This window comes from Peromyscus californicus, unplaced genomic scaffold, assembly GCF_007827085.1.
Source record: "Peromyscus californicus insignis strain IS unplaced genomic scaffold, ASM782708v3 Scaffold_17__1_contigs__length_78620276, whole genome shotgun sequence".
In the NCBI taxonomy this organism is placed as follows: domain Eukaryota; kingdom Metazoa; phylum Chordata; class Mammalia; order Rodentia; family Cricetidae; genus Peromyscus; species Peromyscus californicus.
The window spans coordinates 6,294,858-6,314,720 of NW_026294469.1; the positions used below are offsets into that span (position 1 = coordinate 6,294,858).

The following is a 19,863-nucleotide window of genomic DNA, read 5'->3' on the forward strand; positions in this document are numbered from 1 at the left end:
TTCTGTTATCTCTGTGAAACTTATCCAGTCTCTTTTCTTTCTCAAGAGCAGCCAAGAACTGCCAAAGGGAAGCCAATGTCTGGGAACTACTAAAGCAGCCACTGATATTTGAAGAGCACCTTCTACTTTACAAAGAATTCTCACAGGTCAGAGTTTCTGGGATATAGCAGGTAAGCACCCAGGATTTTGATTGATTGAATAAATGACATACTGCATGCAGATGAAGCCAGCCAATTCTGTCATGATGTTGGGTAATATAGAAATTGCATCAAGGTTTATGATGAAAGTTCTCTGTGGGAAAGTCTCTGTGAGCTGTATTGTATTTTGGTTATTCTGTATCCTACTTCAGGACATTGTAGAATTTGCCTTGTTTGCAGAAAAATTAAAAAGTAGTGCTTTAAGTAGGAACATATTCGTTGTGCGTCTCTTCCATGTGCACATGTATGTATGGGTTTATTGGCAGAAGCCAGCGGAGGCTATTGGGTGACCTATTCTACCACTCTCTGCTTTCTTTCCTGGAGACAGGGTCTCCCACTGAACCTGGAGATGAGCTTCGATGGTCTTCCTCTCTCAGCCCAAAGTGACGGGGTCACAGGTGCACGTGGCCATGCCTAGCTTTTTAACGTGGGTGCTGTGGGCTGGAAGTCAGGTCGTCGTGATTATACAGTAAGCTCTCTGGCCCTGAGAACGTATTAAGTTTTTTTTTTTTTTTTAATAAATTTTAACTAAAAAGTTTTAATTTTGTGTGTGTAGGTGTGTCTGCACTTATGTGTACAAGTGCAGCAGCTTGTGTGTGACAGCACATGTGTGAAGGACAGCTTCAGGTGTTGGTCTTGGTCTTCCTGTTGGCGACAGGATCGCTCTGTTGCTTGCTGCTGTGTGTTCTAGGCTAGCTGGCCCAGGGACTTGGCTGGAAAACATCTTGCCCGCTTCACATTTCACAGAAGGGCACTGAGATTACAGGCATGCGTGACTATGCCTGGCTTTACGTGGGTTCTGGGGTCTGAACTCAAGTTTCCTCATGCCTGTGGGACAAATACTTTCCCCACTGAGCCTCCTTTCCAGATGCCCTCTTGGTCTTTTTAAATATAGGGAGGAAGTATGTGTTCATTTTTCATCTTAAATTAATTGTTAATTTGGTACATAAAGTTGTGTGTGTCACGGTAGCATTTTCCTGAGGTATCCCACTGTATCCTGTTACTGTTTGTTTCTCTTCCACTGTCTCCCCACTCTCCTTCCTTTTCCTCCCCAGCAGGACCCTTTCTGCTCTCATGTCACATACATTTCATTACCTTCTCTTTTCACACACGTGCAAGCGCGCACGCGCGCACACACACACACACACACACACACACACACACACACACACACACACACGATCTGATTCTACAATGGAGAGAAACACACACAATACCCACCCTTTCTGGCTTATTTTGCGTGACATAATGAGCTCCAACTCAATCCACTTTTTTCCTGAAAGTGTCATATTTTCATTATTTTCTGGCTGAATACAATTCCATTGTGTATGTGTACCTAATATTTTAAAATCCACCCATCTGCTGACAGACATCTAAGTGAGTTCTATAACTTGTCTCTTATGGAAAGTGCAGTAATAAGCAAGGTTGTGCGCAAATCTCTCTCACATGCTGATTTAAATCCCTTGGGTGGTAGAGCTGGGTGGGCCATATGATAGTTCTATGTTTAGCTTTTCTGAGGGACCTCTGTACTGGTTTCCATAATGGCTACCCCAGTTTACACTCCTTCCAGGAGTGTGTAAGGACCCATTTTTCCTCTGCACCTTGGCCAGCATCTGTTGTCACGTTTCCTTTATGATAGCCCCTTGGACTGGAGTGGGATGAAATCCTAAAGCAGTTTTAATTTGCTTTTCTTTGACATTTAGCTCTTTTCCTAATAAAAGAATGTTAAAATAGGAATCACGATAAATACTTTACATAGCTCTTACATATTTCATTTAAACTTAAAACCCACAATTATACTCTAGTTCCTTAGCCTTATGAAGTAGTTCATGACCTCACTGTTGAGTGTGATTCTGTGATTAGTGTTTTTCATTGGTGCCCCTCACATGTGATATCCATGCAGCATCTGTTATGGGGCCCAGTTTCAGTGTCTGAAGTAGAAGGGAGGGTGTAAGGACCATACAGAGTAGATTGTTGTTCTCTGACTTTCCTGACCATTGCCTCCCCAATCCCTCCACTTGCTCCTTTGCTTGGATGGAATTTTTAGGTGACTTGTCCACATGCTTCTTTCTGATAGGATTTTTATAAATGATAATTTTTGCTCCCTATATGTATATAACTTATTTTTTTTACAAATTACTTTTATTTATATCTGTGTGAGTTTGTGCACATGTGTGTGATGCCTGTGGAAGCCAGAAGAGGGCGTTGGATTCCCTGCAGCTGGAGTTACAGGCAGCTGGGAGTCACCTGATAGAGGTATGGGACCAAATTCAGGTCCTCTGCCAGAGCAGTGGGCTCTCTTAATCTCTAAGCCATTTCTCCAGAGCTGATATAAATTGTTTTAAATATTATTTAATTAAATTGCATAATAAGAGTACATGTGGTGACACTGGATTTAGATACAGGATTGTCTGCCTTTTGCTGAGCACACAGCGTAGAGACCACTGCTAGATGTGTGTGTGTGTGTGTGTGTGTGTGTGTGTGTGTGTGTGTGTTGATGGGTTGCTTATTTGGGAGAGTTCACAATTATCACACAGAAACACAGTGCTTTCTGATGCATCTTGTCTTTAAACAAACCCAGTTTAAAGTTCTTTAGAATTTCATCTTGTCATAGGGATTCAGATAGTAAAGGTGTTATATAAATCAATGCAATTTGCTTATTCAAATAGGTTTGAGTGTACAGTATATCAAATTGTCCAACTCCTTCAAGTTTTCCCCCTTTTGTTTTGTTTTATATATATATACCAGGAATAGCTACATTCAGTCACAATAGCCAAAGAACTCTCTGTGCAATTCGATGTTGGAAATCAATACTGCATGTCTCTGACTGAATGGGAAGGTGGAAATGAAGACTCTCATTGCTCCAGGTGGACTGGTAGTGTTGGTTCCTGCCAGCCTACAGTCAGTCACAGGACCTGCAGTCACTCTGAGTTTTCATTGCTTCTAATATTTTGCAGCTCAGGGCTGCTGCTTGTTCCGACTAATGACAGGGCCGACCTTGACTGGGAGCCCTCTGAACCTTCTGGGGTGGGGGTGTATGCTCTGTGTTTGTCCACTGCTTGATACCAGCCTTCATAGAAGACAGAATAGAAATCTTAATGAAAGAACAGAGGCTGAGATTTCACTGTGTGCTCATCTAACTCCTAAAATGTGGAGACTGCATTTGATTTTCAAGTTATTCCGAGCTCCCTCTGCAACTCGGCTCCTTTTCCTCTTTTCTGGGCATCACAGCCTCACTACAAAGCTTTTTTTCCAAGGGAAAACTTCTTAGAATTCTAATCACTAGCTCCTGCTTCATGTCAGTCTGTTTGTTTGGGATACCATGTCCTTTGAATGACTGCTTTCAGTGAAATCAATGGACCTAAGACTTAGGTAATGCAACATATGCTTCATACCACTTTATGAATTCTTCTTGTAATTGGTGGCATTAGGAGAAGTGAATCTTTAGAGATGAGGCCTGAGGTCTTTGTTCTAGACTGTTCGCAGAATTCTAAATTAGCATCAGGAAAGCACTCTGTAGAAACAGCCACTTAGGGAAACATTAGAAGCAACTTGGAGCTAGGTCTGTGATCTGAGAAGACCTCTGCACAGAAGCCATGGCTACTCCTTGTCAGGTGCCCAGGGAAGCAATGTGTGAAAGTAGCTGGAAGGATGGCTTATGGTTGTCAACTCGATTGGGTTTGGAATCATCCAAGAGACTCACTTTTAGGTCTGTAAGAGTGTTTCCAGGAAGGATTGATTGAGGGGAGAAGAGCCCAGATATGAAGGGATCTTAGGAAAAAGCAGCTTTGCATGCTGCATACCTTTGCTGACTGTGACTCTCCTGCTGCAGCTGGTACCATGCTTCTCCGCCATCAGACCCCAGTCTCTTCAGCCTCCTGACAGGGTCTGAAGACCATAGGTTCTCTGAGAATCCTCCAGGCTTTCAGCACCAGACTGGAACTGCTGAGGCCCTCAGCCTCATGGACTGAGCAGCACCAGGTACAGACAGTCACTGTTGAATTTACTAATCTATATTATGGAATCTCTTAAGACCATAAATATATATATGTATATATATACATATATATATATATACATACATACATATATATATTAATATATTTTCATTCCATTGGTTCTGTTCCTCTAAAGAACCCTCACTAGTGTAGTTCTTTGTCTTTAGAGGGGTTTAAAACCTATTTGGGGTTGGGGCAATTCTTAAAGTAGAGTTATCTTTTTGGATATTTCTAGGGTGTACTCTATGAAGGATACCACACCTTCTGGCCTACACTGGCTGACCTCAAGGTCAATCTCCCTTTCCATCTGCTACCCTTCTGGACTAGCTTTCCCACTATACTGGAATGAATTTTCACTGTCGTCTGTACTCTTCATTAGGGGGAAGAACTTACCAGAATTCCACTGGTCACACAAGATAGGAGCCATCTAAGCTTTCTTTGACTCCTGCCCCAAATCTGAGCAATTTTCTCATCTTCATTCTACAAAGGGGAAACGTAAGTTGAGGAAGATAAAATTCCCACAGCTGGTAAGTGGGAAAGGTGGGTTTTAAACACCATTCTGCTGTCTCCCCAAACCACTGATGGTGCTCTCTGAGGTCCACATGAAGTGTCACTCATTGCTATTTGCTTTGGATGAGAGAAGCACATGACATTCCTTCTAGCATCCCAACTTGTGGTTAACAAAAGTGACTAAAAAATGCACAATTTAGGTTAAATTTTTATTCTATGAATAGATCAGCATGCACACTACACAACAGATACCACACTTTTGTCATAAATATACATATTGAGGAAAAATTCAGCAGCGGGGTCTCCTAAGTAGGAGGGAGAATGGAGACCGGCCTATACTGATGACATCAGCTCCCTTGTCACCTAGATGCCAAACTCCAGATTCTTGTAGCAAGCTAGACTTGGGCAAGCTACCACCATCTGGTGAGGACATTGTCTGGTGACCTTGAGGTAGCCACCTCTGAGATGCAAGTTCTTCAGAACCTGCTTTGTGACACAGCTCCACCCCATCGCCCCGCCCCGCCCCACCCACCCCGCCCAGTGCTTCTTTCAGACAGGTGGACTGTGCAACAAGAGTGATTTTCTTCACAAGTGTCTGTTGATGTGTGGACTAACAGGAGGGATGATTGCACATGGAACTGCATAACATAGGGAGGAAAGCTTTCAAACAAAGAGCATACCCAGTGGAAAGCGTCACTGAGCTTAAAAGCCACCCAGATAGACTTTCTGACTTCTTTCTACACCAGCCTTCCCTTTTTGTTCTTGGGGAATCACCAGAGAGATTTTTATAAGCCTTCACATTAGAAACAAGGCTCAGAAAGTTGCTGTATTGTGTCTTAAAGAACGGTGTGTGCCACTATTAAACCGGAACTGCCCTACCCAGTGGCGAAGATGGAAAAGCATGACCATGCCTGGAACTCTTTCCTCCTGCTGTGTCTATTCTGTACAGGGCAGCTGCTCAGATGCCTTCCTAAAAGGGTGCTGGGGCAGCTGTTCTCAGAGACACAACCTAGAGGCAATCCCCAGCCCCTGACCCCAGCACTGCCTCCCACTTTGCAAGCCATTTGTCCTCTCTGCTGTGCCTATCACACAGGATTGCTACTTATCTGAATCGCATTTAGGATGCAATGCAACATGCCCATTCTCTCCAGGAGCACCACATTCCATTGTAAAAGACTTCCTAGGCCTCTCACCCGCCTCTCCTCACAGTTTCCATGGCAACGTTGGCTCTGATGGCACCTCGGTACTGGTGCTATCATGGAGGCCGTTTCTTCTCATCACTATTGCTGCTTGTTCCATCAACATCATTTTGACTGACAGTCAGTTATCCTGATCCTAAACATCTGGCCTTCGGGGAATGTCTCTTCAAAATCACTGAAAAGCAAAAATAAAGAAAAGAGAGCGCAATTATCAACAGATTATCAGTGATTGCTGTACATCAGGTTCATTTATCCCCTTTAATTTTTTTCCACAAAGTCTTTGCAATCCTTTCAGAATAAGTTTGTATGATACCAACGTATCCATTGTTTCTGTTATTATTATTTTTTTAGAGCACCTTCACCCCCAGCCGGGTGTTGGTGAGGAGAGGGGAATCATACAGCAAAGGTTTCCCAATATCATTAAGGAAAAGTTTCCTGGTCATTTAGGACTGAGTTCAGTAGAGTCCTATCCCCCCTGCCTTTAGCACACCTGCTGCCAAACTTCTGAGCCTCCCTGAGGCTGAGAGAGCAGAGGCCTCTTTTGGGGTGGCATGGAAGCTGGGCCACCCAGGACACCACCTATCTTTAGATCTCCTTAGATCTCTCTGGTTACCTGAACCCCGAAACCTCAGCTTAGTCTCTGTGGCTTCTCTCAGCTGTCTTCTCTGGTGCTTGTCACCAAAAGGGTTGGAGGATTTGATGGGTTTTCATTATAGGGGCCAGCTGTCCCCCAACTATCTGTTTGTACTGCTCTTTCACGGCCTTTCTCTGCCTCTTTCTAGTATTTTTCCTGGAGATTCTTTCGTTCACAGTCCTTCCTCCTCCCCTTCGCCACAGTTACAGTAGCAGTCCCTAAGAGAACTGCTCTGCACATTGGCTTCCGTCTGTACTTAGCTATGTTTATAGCACCTTCAAATTGAGTACACACACCATTTCTCTGAGGCCGTAGGGACAGACTCCGATGCCAGTTCCTTTTCTTGGCACTGTGAGAGTTTGCTTTCTACCACTGTCCCAAATTTTGCCTCACTGAATTCCAGTCACCAGAACAGAGTCCCAATGCCTCCACCAGTGGAGAGGTGACATACAGGAGCCAGGAGCATCTTGTGGAAGAGACAGTGTGGAATGATGTCAGCCTATGTCTTCAGAAACACATCTCATCCAAAAACAGTCCAAGCCACTCTGCACCAGCTCATGGCTGCTGTCCCCATGTGAGTTCAGTATGACCTCATTTTCCAATTTTTATGAACTCAGAGGACTTATTTTTTAAAAAGATTTCTTATTAATTAACTTTTTTTTCATTTATTTTAAATACCGAGTACAGTTTCCCCTCCTTCCTCTTCTCCAGTTCCGCCCCCCACCTCCCATCTACCCCACTCCCCATCCACTCCTCCTCCTCCCTTCACAAAGGGGCAGGCCTCCCATGGGTGTCAACAAAGCATGGCACATCAAATTGAGGCAGGACCAAGCTCCTTTCCTTGTGTCAAGGCCAGGGGAGGCAACCCAGCATGGGGAATCAGTTCCCAAAAGCCAGCTCAAGTACTAGGGACAGACAGGTGCTGATCCCACTGCTAGGAGCCCTACAAACAGAGCAAGCTACACAACTGTTACACGTATTCAGAGGGCCTAGGTCAGCAACACACAGCTTCCCTAGCTGTTGGTCCAAAGTCTGTGAGCTCCCAGGAGCTCAGGTCAGCTGTCTGTGTGGGTTCCCCCATCATGACCTTGTCCCCTTAGCTTGTACAATCCCTCCTCCCTCTCTTCAACAGGATTCCTGGAGCTCGGCCCAGTGCTTGGCTGCAGATCTCTGCATTTGTTTCCATCAGTTACTGATGAAGGCTCTCTGATGACAATTAGGGTAGTCACCAATCTGATTAAAGAAAATAGGCAGTTCAGGCACCCTCTCCACTATTGCTAGGAGTCTTAGCTGGGGTCTTCCTTGTGGATTCTTGGGAGTTTCCCTGGCACCAGGTTTCTCCCTAACCCCAAAATGTCCCCACCCCCATCAAGACATCTCTTTCATTACTTTCCCCCTCCGTCCCGCCCCCAACTTGACCAACCCAATCCCTCATGTTCCCATCCATCACCACCACCCCACCCCAGTTTACCTAGGAGATCTCTTCTATTTCTCCTTCTCAGGGAAATCCATGCATCCCTCTTTGGGCCCTCCTTGCTACCTAGACTCTTTGGGTCTGTGGATTGTAGCCTGGTTATCTTTTACTTATACCTAATAACCACTAATGAGTGAGTACATCTTATGTTTATCTTTCTGGATCTGGGTTACCTCCCTCAGAATGTTTTTTTTCTAGTTCCATCCATTTGCCTGTAAATTTTATGATTTTTTTTTTTTTTTTTTTTTTTTACAGCTGAATAATACTTCACTGTAAATGTACCACATTTTCTTTAACCTTTCTTTGGTTGAGGGGCATCTTTGTTGTTTCCAGGTTCTGGCTATTATGAATAATGCTGCTATGATCATAGTTGAGCAAGTGTCCTTGTGGTATGATTGAGCATCCTTTGGGTATATGGCCAAGCATGGTCTTCAGGTAGATTGATTCCCAATTTTCTTAGAAAATGCCATACTGATTTCCAAAGTGGCTATACAAATTTGCACTCCCACCAGCAGTGGAGGAGTGTTCCCCTTATTCCACATCCTCTCCACCACAAGCTACCATTAGTGTTTTTAGTATTAGTCACTCTGACAGGTATAATATGCTATCTCAGAATCCTTTTGACTTGTATTTCCCTGACGGTTAAGGATGTTGAACAATTCTTTAAGTATATTTTGGCCATTTGAGATTCTTCTGTTGAGAATTCTCTGTTTAAATCTGTACCCATTTTCAAATTAGATTATTTGGTATTTTACTGTATAGTTTCTTGGTTTCTTTGTATATTTTGGAGATCAGCCCTCTGTCAGATGTGGGGTTGGTGAAGATCTTTTCCCATTCTATAGGGAGGACTGAATTTTAGTGCAACTAATTTTTAAATAATAAACTTATCTGGATGATATTTTATTGATCAGCATACCCTGTGGCTGAGGACAATTTAGTTTAATGGTCTCACTCAGGAACTTCAGGGCTGTGGGTTAATCAAAAGCAAGCATTGCTCCTGGCTTTGACGGAGTGTTGGCCTTGGTCATCTGTGACCACTGATAAAGGTATCACTACAGTGTGGAAGTCTGAAGTCCATAGACCACATGTGTTCGGTGGTAGCTACTGTTTTAGAGAGGATCATGGGTAATGTTTCTCTCTCTGCCTTTATTTTTAGCCTGTAAAGTAAAGTAACAGTCTGTCTTGCCATTCTGTTATGAGAATTAAATTATTGATTATACAAAGAAGAGTTCCTGGTCCATAATAACCATCAATATATTGTAGCTATCTATTCATAAAGATCCATGGCTAAATTATTCTTGGAGTTTGGTACAAAATTAAAATAGTAGCTTTTGAAAAGTTGTCACACTTAGGGCTTAGCACTCAGCAGTCACCTTGCCCAGTGGGGAGTCTAAACCAGCTGCTGACTACTTTAAAAAGAGGCTTTCCTGCCTGGCATTGAGAGCAGCACCAATTTATGGGTAGAATAATTTTCTTTGACATCAAAGGAGATGAAATACAAACATTCTATTTTCTCTTTTGACTTGATATCAGAAATAGTTTTAAGGCAGTAAGTATCTCATCTCTGTATACAGGCAACCACCATTGTATACATATCATTTACTATTTCTTACTTTTGTTTCTGTGTGTATCTGGTACTTTTTCAAACACTCAAATCCATTTCAAATCTTTTTTTTTTTTAAAGATTTATTTTATTTATTATGTATACAGTATTCTGCCTGCATATATGCCTGCTCACCAGAAGAGGGCACCAGATCTCATTACAGATGGTTGTGAGTCACCATGTGGTTGCTGGGAATTGAACTCAAGACCTCTGGAAGAGCAGCCAGTGCTCTTAACCGCTGAGCCTTCTCTCCAGCCCTGATTTCAAATCTTTCTGGGAGACAGTTGGGACTAAATATGCTAAATTTCCAAAGTCAATAACAATAGGTTAGGAAGAAAAGATACAGGAAGTGATATTTACTTCAAGAAAATTTTGTTATCCTAAATCTTCTTTTATAATCCTTCATGGATATCTTCACAGCATTTTGAATGATTCAATTCAGTATTACTGTGGGAGTGATTCAGTAAAGAGATTCTAATATCATATGTTGCAAATACTTGCAATTGGAAATTGCAAAATTATTGTGGGAAGTATTTGGGAAGTCTGAGTTATTTTTTGTTCTTCACATGATAGAATTTTAGAATAGGGGTACAATTTGCTCACTTTTCACATTGTATTTGACTTAAACAATAAAAAGAGGCCTAATCAGTTTAATTTCTTGTTAGTCCACTTTTAATTTCTCCTTGGAAGTTAGAGGGGGTTGTTGTGTTTTTAGAGTTCTGAGGTTCAAGCATGCCCTCATTTGGATATGTTATTTGACTCCTAATCTAGAATAAAAGCTGAAACATTTCAAGTAGAAGGATATGGAGCTCACATCAAAATTTTTTGGAAAAGAGATTTTTGAGTCTTTCAGTCATAATTTGTTTCTCCTTGTACCTTTAAAAACTGCCATTTTTCCTATGAGCCATGTCTGTCTCCTCTTGGAGAAATATCCTTGCCCCTCTCCCTTGTTCCCTCCTCCTTCTTCCTCCTTCTCTGTCTCTTGTCTTAGTCTCTTATTTCCTGTATTCTGTCTCTCTGGGGCAAATGAATCTCCTTTGTGCTGAGAACTTGGTCTTGGGGATCCTGAGCCGATATGGCTCTCTTACAAGTGGAGGAGTCAATCTCTAAATGAAGGTGCTCATTGTGTACCTAGTAAAACTGAATGAATGAAAAAAGAAATGACATATTATCATGCAATTTCAATGTGCCAGAGAAAAAGAATGAGAAAAACCTTTAGGGAAAGATGGGGAGAGCAGAAAGACAAATTGCACCAGATATTTTTATTAGATGTAAACCAGAAGTTTTTAAAATTTTCATAATCAGCAAAACTAAAAATTGTCAATGTAAACCAAAAAATAAGAAGGGGAGAGGGAGGGAAGGATAAAGGGCAGGAGCCTCCAAATGGATGGTGAAGGCCAACTTTAGGGACAGAGTCAGCAGAAAGACTCACATAGAGGCTACTTCAGATCTAAGAAATTGAAAGAGCTCTGTTGTAACATGAATTGCTAAATGGTCTTATTAATAAAATCCCAGAGCCAGATATTGGGGTGAAAACTGAAAGATTAGAGAAGCAGAACAAGCCAGCCATGTTCTTACCTCTATGAAATCCTCAGCCTCAAGAGCGAGACTTCCTGTTACTCATGCCTTATATACCTTTCTGTGCCCTGCCATCTTCCTTCCTTCCTGGTGCTGGGATTAAAGGCATGTGTGCTTCCCAAATACTTGGTAGCAAAGGCGTGAGATCTCAAGTACTGAGATTAAAGGCATGTGCCACCACACCTGGCTCTGTTCCCAGTGTGGCCTTGAACTCACAGAGGTCCAGATGGATCTCTGCCTCCCTAGTGCTAGGATTAAAGGTGTGTGCCACCACTGCTTGGACTCTATGTATAATTTAGTTGCTGGCTTTGTCCTCTGATTCCCAGGCAAGCTTTATTGGGGTATACAATATATCACCACACTCTATGTCTGAACACATCAAGAAGAAATTGGGAGATTTGAGCCAAGCATGTGCTAAACATGTCAGTCTTCCAGTTGAAGTGTCTACAGTTTTGAAAGGCATCAGTTGTGTTGAAAGTGTGGAAATTGTCTTAACAGAGAACTTCAGGCAGAAGAAATAGTACATGTAAAGATGGGAATAGGACAGAGGAGAGAGAAGAGACAGAGAAAACCCTCACTATTGAACCAAGTTCAAAATGATCACAAGGGCTGGAGAGACAGTGAGATTCTTAAGAGCACTTACTGCTCTTATAGAAGTCTCAGATTTGGTTCCCAGGACCTGTGTCTGGCAGTTCACCATCATTTGGAACTCCAGTTCCAGGGGATCTGAGGCCCTTGTGTGACTTCCAAAGATACTTGTATGCACATGGTGTATGTGGTGGTTTAGATAGATATGGCCCCCATAGATTCGGGTGTTTAAATGCTTGGCCTATAGGGATTGGCACTATTAGGAGGTATGGCCTTGTTGGAGTAGGTGGTGTGTGGCCTTATTAGAGGAAGTGTGTCACTGTGGAGGTGGGCTTTGAGGTCTTATATGCTCAAGCTATACCCAGTACTCAGTTTCTCCTTCAGCTGCCTGTGGAAAAAGATGTAGAACTTTCAGCTCCTTCTCCAGCGCTATGTCTGCCTGCATGCTGCCATGCTTCCTGCCATGATGATAATGCACTAAACCTCTGAAACTGTAAGTCAGCCTCAATTAAATGTTTCCTTTATAAGAACTGCTATGGTCATGATGTCTCTTCACAGTAATAGAACCCTAACTAAGACAGAAGTTGGTGCTAGGGACTGGGGTATTGCTGTGATAGGCTTGATCATGTTTTTGTTTGTAGGAATATGGATCTTGGGACTGTGGATTAGAAAAGTAATTGAATGATTTAAGGGCTGCTTAATGGGCATCCTAACAGGAGCATGGAAGACAGTGCTGCTGAGTATGATTTAATGAACTGTAGGGACCTGGCTCAAGAGTTTTCAGAGGATAAGAATTTTAGTTTGTTGCTTAGAGATTGTTCATGTGATATTTTGGTGAAGAATATGGCTACTTTTTGCCCTTGTCTAAAAAGTCTGCCCGAGGCTAAGTTGAAGAGTTTTGAATTAATTACATTGGTAGAGGAAATGTCAAAACAGCCTAGTATAGACTCTGTCATGTGACTATTAGTGTTAATGCTAATGAAGATTTATAATTAAACGGAGAAAGCTGAGTAAGGAAAAACACAAAATGTACAATTTGAGGAGAAAAAGAGCACCTGGAAGTGGAAGTGGAATGGAGCTAAATTCTGTGTTCAAGGAGATAAACAGATTAAGAAATGGAATAAAGGGAGTGGTGACCTCAGGGCAAGATCCCACCCAACCAAGTTTCCAACCTGTGAAAAGGAATTAAAGAAAAACTTAGAGCTGGATGTTGTGGTGTATGCTTTTAATCCCAGCACTCAAGAGTCAGAAACTGGCGGTTCTCTGAGTTTGAGGCTATCCTGGTCTATATAGCAAATTCCAGAATAGTCAAGCTTAGGTAGTGAAAGAAACCATCAAAAGCAGAAAGCTGGTAGAGATACACCTGAAGGAGGGAGCCATGTTCCAGTCCCAGCAAGCAGCAGAACTTGGCAGCTTCATCCATGTGGTTCTGGCTTTAGTCGAAGATGAAAGAAGAGGGTTATGGAATCTTCCTCTGAGACTAAGGAAAGTTGCTGAGGCCAGGCATGTGTTAGGGGTGTCCTTGAATGGAGGCCCAGGGAGGCCATTATGTAAAGTGTGTGTGTGTGTGTGTGTGTGTGTGTGTGTGTGTGATGTGATGTGTGAAATGTATGTGTGAGAAGTGGTGTGTGTTGTGTGTGTGTGATGTGGTGTTTGTGTGTGTGTGTGTGGTGTGTGAGTGGGGTGTGTGTGTGTGTGTATGTGTGTGTGTGTGTGTTGTGTGTCGTTTGTATGGAAGGACCACTGTAATCTGATTGGATAAGCTTAATGAAGGTTGACTCCTTGCGACAAAGGCCCATCTTTCTCCAAAGCAAATGATTTTTTTTGCAAAGAGGCATGCATATGGAAGTTGGAGAGAAAAATAAACCATACCTCTCAGACTTGAAAAATGTATCTATTTTTAATTTTGTTGCTTTAATACAGGGTTTTGCTTATTGTATTCCAGGCTGATCATCTTCCTGCCCCAACCTCCTGGGTACTGGGATTACAGATATGAGTGTTATGAATTATTATGTGGAGATGCGCAGGGCAGGGGGTGGGTGCTGGGTGGGTTGGGGTGGGTGGAGGTATATCCTGCGCATGCAGGAAAACATGCTGACATGTTGGGCAGATGCAGCAGCAGCCTGGCAGGTGACCCACTCCATGAGGGCATGCCGATGGGGTGGCGGGTAGACATTCACAACCCAGATGCTACATCCAGGCGGAAATGGTTTATTACAATAGAGAGATGAAGAGGAGATAGGAAAGAATAGAGAGAGAGGAGGGTCGAGGGGTGCACACCTCGTGGGAGTGGAGGGAGAGAGAGAGAAAGAGGTGGAGTTTTTCTTAAGAAGAGGCTTCTATGCCAGGACTTGGGGCAGCACCAAGGGGTGGGTCAGAATATTAACAGGAAGCCATTGTATTTGGACTGTATTTTTACTATTAAAAAATTCTGGCCACAGTGTGGAAAAGGATTAAAGGCAAACAAGACTGAAGGATCTAAACCAATAGCAGACCCCACGACCTCAGCACTGCTGACATACTGAGTCAAATCTTCATGGGGGCAGTGGAGCCCTGTCCTCTGCATTGCAGGATGTTTAGAAGGATCCACGACAACCGCTCACTAGATTCAAGGATCTCATTTCTGGCTGTGATAACTTCAAACAAGTCAACATTGCTAATTATTTCCTGGAAGGCAAAGTCACCCCTGTCTGAGAATTTCCGTGTGTGTGTGTGTGTGTGTGTGTGTGTGTGTGTGTGTGTGTGTGTACAATTCTTTATTTACTGGCTTGAGCCAAATAGAGACAGTATGGGTGTGGGCAATAGGAATTTAAAAGACCTTCCTTTTGGCAAATGATTTAACGGATAAGAGTTGGAGACTTTATACAATGTCAAATTTGTCTGAAAAATCAGAGATTTTTGTATCCAAGTACTCAGGCAGCATGAATCTGCAGAAGTGAGTTTGCCCCATGTGGCCCCGGCTCCCCACACCATCTTGACTTCTCACTTTGCTGGTCTTCCTGCTCCTGTGCACAGGAGCCTAAAACCCCTGCCTTGGTTTCACCCTTCTGTCCCGTATGTACCCCTTCTGCCTCTTTCTGATACAAATATTTAAGTCGGACCTCTGAGATTTCTTTAAATTGATTTTCTTCCCCATCCTTCATGGAAAGAAATGGAAAACACAAACACACAATGTATAGATTATCTCAAATCCTATACTCCTCTTGGATTTTGTTGCCAATTTCCTGTATGTCCTGGATGCTATGAATAGAATTCACTTGCACAGGGGGTGGAGAGGCAGCTCAATTGGTGAAACCACACTACGCACACTGCCATGCAAGTGTGAGGACCTGAGGTCAATGCTCAGAACCAAGGTAAGAAGAATCCTGAACGGTGGCATGTACTTGTGATCCCAGCGTTGGGGAAGATGACTAGGGATCCTGGGGCTCACTGGCCAGCCAGCCTACTGCACATGCAAGTTTCACAAACCAAGATGGACAACTGTTGGTGAGCAATAACAGCTCTACTTCTGGCCTACACTTCCACTTCACACCACACGCACACTCCTACATCACACACACCACACATGCACACACACATGCACACACACACTACACATATACCACACACACCATATACACTATACACATACATATACCACACACAGACACACACTCACCACACACATCAGAAAGAATTCAGCTGGGTAAGCCTCTGCCCTGTTCCTTGAGGAGAAAGTGTTTTCCAAGTGTCAAGGCGACAAAGCAAAGCAGGTATGTTTCCCTCTCTGCTTTTGCACGTGGTAAGCCCGTAAGTCTGGGGCTGGATACAATTTCCTTGAAGCAATCAAGAGTTCAGGCAATTAGGAAGTCTTCCAGTATAAAATAATTCAATAGGATTTATTCCCACTCATGCCTGTCTGTGTTTTAAGGGCAAAAAAACACCAATGGTCATTCATGTTAATGTATCTGAAATGTGTTTTAAAATGAGCTTTATATATACTATTTGTAAGTAAAGGATAAAGTTCTAAGGTTGCTCAAATAATGGAAAATGTGACATGGCTCTGAGAGAATGAAATGGGCCATAATAATAACATACAGGAGACACGTGAATGGTGAGAATTAAAGTAACCCTGACAATTACTTCCAATTTGAACTGAGGTGAAGAAAATCAGAATTACAATACTCCTGTGATTAAACTTTGATGAGATGAAAATGTCATCACTGTTTGATGAGGATTTATGAGAGTTCAAAGAATATGAATGATTTAACCACAATGCACCAACACCACAGGGCTGAATAATCTTCATCAGTATTTCTAGACTCTTCCTTATTGCAGGCCACTGGAGAAATCTCAGCCCTCTCCTTCCTCACTTTGACTGTTTCCATATAATCAGCTTTCTGGGAACAATAAGATCAACTCAAAGCCTTTGTGATGAACTTTGACATTGAAATCTTGGAGTAGCTCTCCAAGGAGCATAAACTGAGGCTTAGGCTCATACTCTTGTTTTACTATTAATTCACAAATATTTTGTTTTTATTTTTAATGATGTGTATATGTGTTTGTGTGGGTTTATCCACATGAGTGCAGTGCTCGCTGAGGTCAGAAGAGGGCATCAGATTCACTGGAGCTGGAATTATTATGGTTGTGAACCACCCCATGTTGATGCTGGGAACTGAACTCTGTTCTCTAAAACAGTATGGCTCCAACCACAGAGCCATCTCTCTAGCCCTATCTTAATGTTTGTAAAGAAATAATTTTTAGAAATTTCCTAAGAGAAATCAGGAAATCTTGCCTTTACCCAGCATTTCTTGTTGAACATCAGGATGCTGAAAATCTTTTTCTCATTCTTAAGAAAGATCTTCTCTTTTAACCTGAGTTTTGACAACTCAAGTTAGAGCTTCAGTCTGCCCTAGGTGCTACACAAACCAGTTCTCTCTGGGACATTAATGCAACACAGAGCAACACAGCTTATGATGTTGACTTAGCTCAGGGACCATTGAGAGAGAGAGAGACAGAGACAGAGACAGAGACAGAGACAGAGACAGAGAGAGAGCTGTGCAGTCTGTGTGCCTTCACACATTGGTCAGAGGACAATCCTGAGTGCCATTCCGCAGGTCTCCTCCACTTTTGGCTTGACACAGGGTCTCTCACTGGTCCAGAACTTCCAGTAAGCTCGGCTAGTTGGCCAGTGAGCTTCCAGGGATTCATCTGTCATTGACTCCATCTTAACCATTGCTAGGGTTCCAGCATATGCCGGTACACCTGGGTATTTTTATGTGGGCTCTGGGGAGATTTAAGTCTTGCTTGCAAGGCAAGCATTTTACTGGCTGAGCTGTCTGCCCTAATCCCCTTTTAACAAAAGTTCCAGACAAGGCTTCCCTAGGTAGCTCAGACTAGCCTGGAACTTGTCATCCTCTTGGGTCAGCCTGCCAGTTACAGGGACTGTAGATAAGTGTCACCATGCCATGCTGGCTGTATATGGACTTTTCTTTATGAAGAGACAATGGCAGTTTTAAGAAAACTTATGGTGGGAGTGGTGTAGAAGAGTTTATAACCCTTGTTTCTCACTTTTATTGCCAAGGGATTAATGCTGTCCTTCCCCCCTACCCCCTCCTTCCTGTCTCCCAAAACCATTCCCACACTCATTGGCAGTGGGTATTCAAAGATTCAGTTCCTTGTTTTGCGCCCCCCTCCCCCCGGCTTCTGCCCATCTGCATTTGGGTACCATCTTGTAGTTTGGAAACATCATGGTAACGGGTACATTCAGTCTTACACACAAACCGTTTTCTTCTGACTGAGTGAGATAATATTGGCAATAGACATCATGCCAATTATTTCCAGAAGATATTGCCACTGTGGAAGTGTTACAATTGGACTCATTCAAAAATATCTTGCACATTTCCAAAAGTTGTCTTTTAACTCTGGAGTCTGTTCCAGGCAAAGTGCTCACACTGAAGTTTGGATTATTTACAAATACTGTTTACAAATATCCTTAATATTTTATTTATAGATATTTAATAAATAAATTCACAATTTTTTTTCTCTGGGTCCCTGGACATAGAGCTGCTAATTTTGAGCAAAAATGAAGACGACACATTGTAGGAGAGGTTTTTGGCTTACTCTAGCTCACCAGTGAAAGTTTCTCTGGCCACTCAAAGTCCCCTTTAAAGACACTACGTAAGTTTAGTTGGTTTATCTATATGGAATTTGCACTTGAGGCTTAACTCTTCCTTCAGAGGCCATTGAGGTGATAAGGAGAGATTAGGTCGGGCACAACAGAAATGTTCCAGTATATTGTTATCTCAAAGTGATATAAAAAATCAAAGGCATGAAAAATACAGATTATGGAAGTTGGAGCTCCTGGAACCTGAATGCAGCTCAGCTAAGACTCCCCAAAGGGCACAGTGGCTGGGAGCAGGGAATGTGGACCGCTGCCTGGGTTAAAACCTCACTTCTGTCCCCCTGCTAGTCCTGTGACTGAACACATTGATTGACTTTCTTAAACTTTCGTTTCCTCTTGTATTTGTGTAGCAGCAACAGCTGCCTGGAAGGTTTCTGTAAGGGGTGAGAAATTGGGGGAGTCAGGTACTGCGTGCACAGAAAGTGCTCAGTTGTTATTGTTACTGAGCTGTTGAAACCCTCAGCAGAAGCTGCAATTAATCTTCAACTCCAGCCTTTTCAGGACCAACCAAGCTGTATCTTAAATTGTGATTTTGGTGATATTTTCTCAAGGAAAAAACCCCCAATTTCCTAAGTTTTCAAAAGTATAAGTAAACCCTCTGTAAGAACTCACCTTCCCCCTTTTGTAAAATCTTTTCTAAGATCTGTAATTTTCCTGCTTCTCAGTATTTAATTTATTGCTCCATGGTGGTATGGTAAAATAAGGATTCCCCTTGCATGCATAATACTTACATACAAACATACTTACATACATGCGTGCACACATATGTGTGTGTGTATGTGTGTGCATGTCACTGAAAGCAAATATAGCTGTTGAGAGATTGGGTTGGTAGGGCCAACTGTGTCTCCTGTATTAGATACAGGAGAATCATACAGATGGTTAGGATTGAGAAAAAGTTTCCAGATTTTGATTTTCTACTACGTGTAGTGTGAGGTGATTTGTTTATTTCAAGAAACACTTGTTTTCCTCATCTGTGGAGATGAAAAAAACAGTGATACTTACCTTGTAATGAGCCTTGAGATAACGTGATTCAAACAATATATAAATTCTATAGCCACATGCTTTTATAGCTGCTAATTATTCTAATTAATTTTTTTCTCTGTCCTCCTTACCCTTGGATAATACTTTCAAAAAGTTGTACTCTTCTGTGACAAGTGGTCCCTTGAAAGGGAAGAAGAACTGTAGGCTGAGAGTTCCCTTTCTTCACACAGATGCCTCTAGATCAGAGTATTTCTTCTATTCATCCACACATGCACCCATACATGCATCCATCCATGCATGTGTGCATCTACTCACCCATTCATCTTATATTTCATGGACACTAGCCATTTGCTATCTCTATGGTACATAAAAAGATTGCTAACTTGGATATCATGGTTTTTTTTTTTTTTTTGAGATTTCAGAACATGTGAAGATGTAAGAACACAATTCAGTTATCTAAACCTTTATTGTCTTCTTAAAACCCGGACAAGGACCTCTATCATCTTCATAACCCTCTTATATACAAACGGTAAATGGGCAGAGAAAGAAATCAGAGAATTAACAACCTTTATAATAACCACAAGTACTATAAAATATCTTGGGGTAACTAACCAAGCAAGTGAAAGAGCTGTAATGACAAGAACTTCAAGTTTTTAAAGAAAGAAATTGGAGACATATCAGAAGATGGAAAGCTCTCCCATGCTCATGGATTGGTAGGATTAACATAGTAAAAATGGCCATTTTTCCAAAAGCAATTCCCATTAAAATATCAACACAATTCTTTACAGACCTTGAAAGAACAATACTCAACTTTTTACGGAAAAACAAAAATCCAGGATAACTAAAACAATCCTGTACAATAAAAGAACTTCTGGTGGTATCACCATCCCTGATCTTAAGCTCTATTACAGAGCTATAGTAATAAAACTCACAATGGT

At 42.2% G+C, this 19,863-nt stretch overlaps 1 long non-coding RNA gene across 2 annotated transcripts in view; it reads left to right on the plus strand.

Annotated features, from left to right (window-relative positions):
• Positions 1–19,863, plus strand: part of LOC128112561 (uncharacterized) — a 25,700-nt gene continuing 5,837 nt past the window's right edge. Inside the window, exons 1-3 of one of the 2 annotated variants that reach the window (XR_008219028.1) lie at positions 1–170; positions 4,030–4,178; positions 4,575–4,690. This is a non-coding gene — a long non-coding RNA (uncharacterized LOC128112561). Of the gene's footprint in view, positions 171–4,029; positions 4,179–4,574; positions 5,268–19,863 lie in introns of those variants that run through there. The other variant, XR_008219029.1, reaches the window with a different exon arrangement.